The sequence below is a fragment of the Seriola aureovittata genome, chromosome 16 (assembly GCF_021018895.1).
Source record: "Seriola aureovittata isolate HTS-2021-v1 ecotype China chromosome 16, ASM2101889v1, whole genome shotgun sequence".
NCBI classification, from domain to species: Eukaryota; Metazoa; Chordata; class Actinopteri; order Carangiformes; family Carangidae; genus Seriola; species Seriola aureovittata.
In genome coordinates this window covers 23,018,885-23,025,022 of record NC_079379.1, presented here as the reverse complement: position 1 = coordinate 23,025,022, position 6,138 = coordinate 23,018,885, and positions in this window count along the sequence as shown.

The following is a 6,138-nucleotide window of genomic DNA, read 5'->3' as shown; positions in this document are numbered from 1 at the left end:
TGAGCAGTTATCACTACTTGTATTTCACATCAATTTTACATTTTTACCTTTGCTTTGATTTAATGCTCGTTTGTGGGTTCAGACAAATCTCTTCGGTACGAGGCAATGTCATTTTGCAGATACATGGTTTTTATTTAACGGTAACGCTGCATTTCCTACATATTTACTCGCTTTTGTAACATGTTAAAAAGAGGTAATATATATATATATATATATATCTAACAGACAAAGAATTGGTAACTGGTAACAGCAAACATGCTCTGAAAGTCATAGTGATGAAATGAATACCTCCTCTGTTCCTTACACTGCTGACTCTCACCACATAATTAGGTCGCCTCAGGTGTGGAAAGAAGAAGACGAAGGCGGTGAACACGCTTCGCTGCAATTAAAAGTGTTGCGGGTTTTTGTCTCTAACAATGGCGCGGTGGACGGCTGACTGACAGGCAGGCCTGCAGTGAGCTTGTGTTTCGTCTCAGCACCCGTAGGGCGACTCATGCGGTCCATCAAAGCCGCCTCTATCGGCGCCAACAGCCACACAGAGTAAAACCCTGTACGGGTCTGATAAGGTGGGCAGCTGAGTGTAAGCCGCGGGGTAAAGCCCTGTCATTATGTCCACACACAGTCTACTGTAAACGATGAGGCCTATCTGCCTTTTGATTTCACTCCCTCACAGAGGTTAGCGCCGTGGATTAAAGCAATCTTCAGTCCAGCAGTCACGTTCTGCTGGAACGGGCCGGCGCTAGTCACGGGTGAGCAGAGCTGTCTGTAGTCACGACAACTTCAGTGGAGCCACATGACCGCGCTGAAATATGGATAATGATGTGCAGCAATTTTTAAAGTTGAGATAAGATATGTAAAAGCACTTGACCACATTCTCCTAAAGCACCGGGACTTACACTGGATACGAGTCCAGTCGACATTCTTACACTGTTTGAGAAAGCTTTGCATGAAGTGTTGAAGTCTTTATAAATTATATTTCCTTCGCTCTCTCGTGAGAATCTGTCTGCCAAAGAGAGAAATTTGTATTTTTTTTGTTTTCATGATGGTTCCCCTGTTTGTGTAAACAGGAAAGCCATTTCCATAAATTCAATCCAATATTTTCATATTATAATTTTGTTTATTGTGTAGAGACCCAAGTGCCACCAAAACTTATTTCAAAATCCCATTGACATTTGTAGCTGGGGTAATGACTGTAAATGCAGCCGTGGAACAGGAGCCCTTCTCAACCGCAGGTCGTGCGGCTCCTTTCTCACGTTTAGATAACGACGGCACTTTGCTGTTGATTTAAAAGTTTTGTTTCCTCAGCCGCCGTTAACAAGCACCATTTCCCAGAAGCCCCAGACATTGACAGGCTAAAGGTCACAGCTCGACAGAGGAGGTGAGTCCGCGAGAGAAGTCGAAAGACTGTAATTACCTCAGACAGGTCCGTAATGACGGCAGGACACAGGCGGCTGAACGCTGTGAACGCTTGTGGACGAGAGACAGAAAAACACAGACGAAAGACTTTACAGGAGAGTGTTGGTGAATTTTATGGATATGAGCAAAACGAAAAAGTTACGATACCGTTAAGTGTTCACAGAAATCAGGAAGGTTTCAGTTTCTAAAAGCAAGTGTCGGGGATGATCATTTATCCAGAAAGACTGATGAAAGGAATACTGAAGGAGAGACTGTATTATGAAGAGTACAGTGTAAACCTGCTCTGTATGAAAAGCGCCCTGAGACAACGCCTGGTATGATTTGGCATTAAATAAAACTGACTTGACTTGACTTTGCTCGTGGAACGGAGGCTAACCTGGAGGCCTGGACATGACGTCATGACCTTGGCGCTCTATACCACTGATACACCGCCGTCTGTCCTCAGCGTGTTAGCTACAGTTAGCAGCTAGCTCCAGACAAGGAGCATTTGTTTTTCCATTTAATAATCCCATCACACATGTATATATATGTTATATAAGTAGGCCTACAAATATGGAATTTCCATATATTAAATATGTACTTATAAAATCAAAAGATATATGTAAAAACTATTTATGAAAACTATTGTATTGACATATGTGTCTAGCCCAGAGAAATGTGTGTGTTTATGTGCAGTATATATACTTGTGTTGTAGACTTATGCTATATAAATATATATATCCATCCCAAAGTCTGTCAGTAGATGTTTAAATCATAAACAATAGGATCCTAAAGTCTGAGACCACTTTCCCAGAATGGGAATCTAGACATGTTTAAATATAGATAAATAAATATAAATAAGAAAAAAATATATAATCATATTGAATTTGTATATATATATGTTGTTTTAATAAACTTGGATATGGTGCCAACATTCTATATCAAAGAAAAGAATAGATATTTTAAAATATATGTACATATATAAATGTTACTATGCATATTTCATACCTATGTTATAAATGCATATTTTAATTTATCCGGAGGATGTTCAGTATATATGTGATAATAATAATATATCCTATTTATAAAAATAGATGACATATATATTATGTCACTATATTTCTGTATGGGATGAAAAATATTAAATTAATTTGAAAATCAGTTTGACATGACTTTGACTTTCCATCTCTCCCTTTGTGATTGACTCAGCGTTAATAACAGAAATCAATAAAAAAAAAAATATCTCCTCATTACAGTACACAAGAGTAAGTAACCATCACATCTTCAAAGTCAGTTTATAATTAAAGCGCATCCTGGAGGAGAATAGTGGAGCACATTCACCCTGTGGTTTCTAACTAATTAAGCCTCCGTTTCTCTCTCTGACTCAAATTAACACCTGAGATGAAACCAAAACTGAACTGGTCCACAATAACTGTTCCAACTTTAATAAGTATTGATATATTTATTTATTTTTTTGCAACACAGCGTGTAAACAAGTACCGATTGTGTGTTGGTGTAACTGACCAGCCTTCAATCAGTTCTGTGGACTGAGAAACCGTGTGGCTTGGTGGAATAAAAAGTTTGAGGTAAAAGCTGAAAGTCTATGTATTATAAAGTGAGACCAAATCTCTTACCCCGGGGTTTTAGCAAATCCATCTTTGGGGCGGCTAGTTCAGATGCAGGAGGAGTAATAATGAAAATGTGTGAGCGGGGGCCAGTAACCTTGGCAGCGAGGTTGAGATTAATGGCCATGCCAAAGGTTGTGATGAACTGTACGATGAGGATGGGGATAAAAAAACAAAACAAACCTTCACCAAACCTTGGTGTGTGTCCATCAACTCCACCAACTCTTTTTTGTACTTTTTTCAGTCCAGACTCTCCTCATTATTTACTGCTGCGGCGGCGTTGCGTTTTGCTAATTTCTACATCCACTTACATCATGTTTAAATGCATTTGCAGAAGAGTTAAAAACACAATAGCAAGAAGCTTAGAGAAGAGAGGGCCGCCACAAACGCTGCCTAAGTCCTTTAATATGTATCCCGACTGTATTCTTATTCTTCACACATGCATCGGACATACATTATGCATGACTCCTTGCCCTCTCTAATCTTCTAACACTGCTCTTTTTTTGCTAATACTGCAATCTTTCTTCTCTCCGCAGCCATTCTTCACAATCTCGACACAATGAAAAGAGCACGTCGTCACCATCCATACTGCGCGTTATCGATCGCGTGCTCACAAGTTCTGATCTTCGGTATTTTCACTAGAGAATTACAGGCGCATACCTGCAGCTAATGAATGTCTCTAAAGGGGCTTTAAGTCTCAAGGACCCTCTCTTCATCCATTTTCATTCCCTTGTTCTCTTCACATATTTGAACTGAATGGCTTTCAAACAGCAATATCTATGTCTCATGTTTTTTTTTTTTTTTTTATTCAACTCAAGCTACTTTACAAGAGAAAAAGCACTCAGTAGTATTGGTGTCTCAACTCAGCGGATAGAAGGATAGATTGGTGTATTATGTATTTAAGTGGAGTCTACCTGGAGAGATTTGGAAATCAAGACAGTTCACATTCTGTGAGTTATCATCACAAAACCCATCTCCTATGAATATTACACGTATATATATATTATTTAATTGCATTATACTATTTGTTTTTGTCAAATGAGGAAAATGCTGCACGGATTAAGTATCAACATTATTTCAAGTGAAGAAAGTGCTATGGTTTTGTATTACATGGTGGAAGGAGGCCGGATGATGGAGTGGTGGGAGAACAAAGCTCAGGTTTGTGCAATAAAAGTATCGTGTGGTTGAGATTAGGGAAAGATCAAGGTTTCTGTTACACATGAATAAAGTCCTGTTCTGTCCTGTGTCGCGCTTCAAGTCCCTTTTTTAATTTTTTTTTACTTCATTAGCTTCGTTAGCGCTGCAGCTCCAGGGAGGGAAAATCAGATCAGACCGTCATTTTGGTTCGGACAGAAATATCTCAGCAGCTCACAGGATGGTATGAAGAAGATGAACCATGATGACACCGATGTTCACGTCCCTCTCAGGAGGAAATGTAATAACTTTGTTGATACTTTTCATCTGGCTCCTTACTAGGTCAAATTTTCAGTTTGTCCTGTACTTTGATTTAAGACCTGCAGCCTCAGTTTTACTCAGTGATTAGTGCTAATTAACAAATGTTAGCATTCTGACATAAACTTTATACAATACCTGTTAAACATAGTGTATTAGCATTGTCATTGTGAGCATGCCATGACGTTGTTAGCATTCTGTGCACAAGTACAGCCAAGCAGAGCTGTTAGCATGGGTGTAGACTCTTAAGCCCCTTTTCCACTGATCAAAAAACCCGCTAAGACCCGCTAACATCTGGGTTTTGTCGGCAATGGAAAAGGGTTCAATCTGCATTCACTCCTGGGTCAAACGACTCTGCAGTAGACGCAGGTATTTATCGACTCCAGCTCAGATCAGCAAGGAAGTAAACACAACACCTGGATAAACTTTTTCATTTTCATTCCTGCAGCTACACTCCACACTGTGCTCGACGATGAAAGAGTGAGCTGCACCCCCGAAATAAGTTTTTAAAACACACAATCACAGATTGAAGTGTGTCACACAAAGGCTCCGACACATACATCTCAGGTTATGCAGTTTTAGATAAAATAAATGAAGAAAAAAACAGAAACTTACCCCACAAATGGTGAAAATGCAGAGAGCTCAAAATCCCAAAAAGAATTCAGGATACGACAGAGGAACACTGGAACGAAACGGGAAGTTCAACAGAAAATCCACATACTCAACGAATCAGGAGCAGAGACACTCAGAGTTAAAACAGGACGAACTGACAAAGACAAAGGGGAGCACGGAGACTACATGGACACATTGATTGAACACAAGTGACACATGTTAGGGCGGGGCAGACAATCACAAAGGAGGGAACAGGACAAAGGAAGTAAAAGAACCACAAGAAACACAAGGTAAGTTGTTCCAAAATAAAACAGGAAATAACCCTGAAGTCCAAATGAAACACATTCCTTCAGGGAAGATCATGATAATACAGGAGCACAAACGTGGAATCCATTCAATGTGTGTGTGTGTGTGTGTGTGTGTGTGTGTGTGTGTGTGTGTGTGTGTGTGAACTCAGCTGGCAGTGTAGAAGGAGAGTCAATCGCCTTTTTTAGATGGTTTACCTGCGTTTAAAAAATCCATTTACACCTGCTAATTTTGGTGTAAAAAGTTATTTGTCTTGTTCACTATCAACAAAGACACAGACTTTTTCTATTTCCCAGCCTTAACCTGGAGCTATTCGCATGAAAATATTAAAAACCATTAATCATGCTTTAGTTGCTGTGAGTAGAGGTTGCTGGGAAAATGGTTTGAGATGCAAAAAAACAACGACCTGTAACTCAGGCAGCATTACATTTCTCCATACACTGCAATTGTAGTTTGTAGGAGATAAGGGAGCAGCAGCACAGTATCCTGAATATTAGAATATATATTGAACTGCCATTGAATTTGACATCAGGGAGGCGTCTCTGCTGTTGTGGATGGAGTAATCAGGATAATTGATAAGCGGCCTATTGGCTAGTGAAGGAAACCTCCATAATTAAATCGAAACTCCTCAGCTCTTCCTCTGGACCGCTCTGTGGCTGCGGTGCTGCCAGTCTCCATGGCGACCGCAGGATGCTGGTCTGAAATTTGCCGAGGAGATGCAGATGCAGACGCGGATGTTTAATGTTTT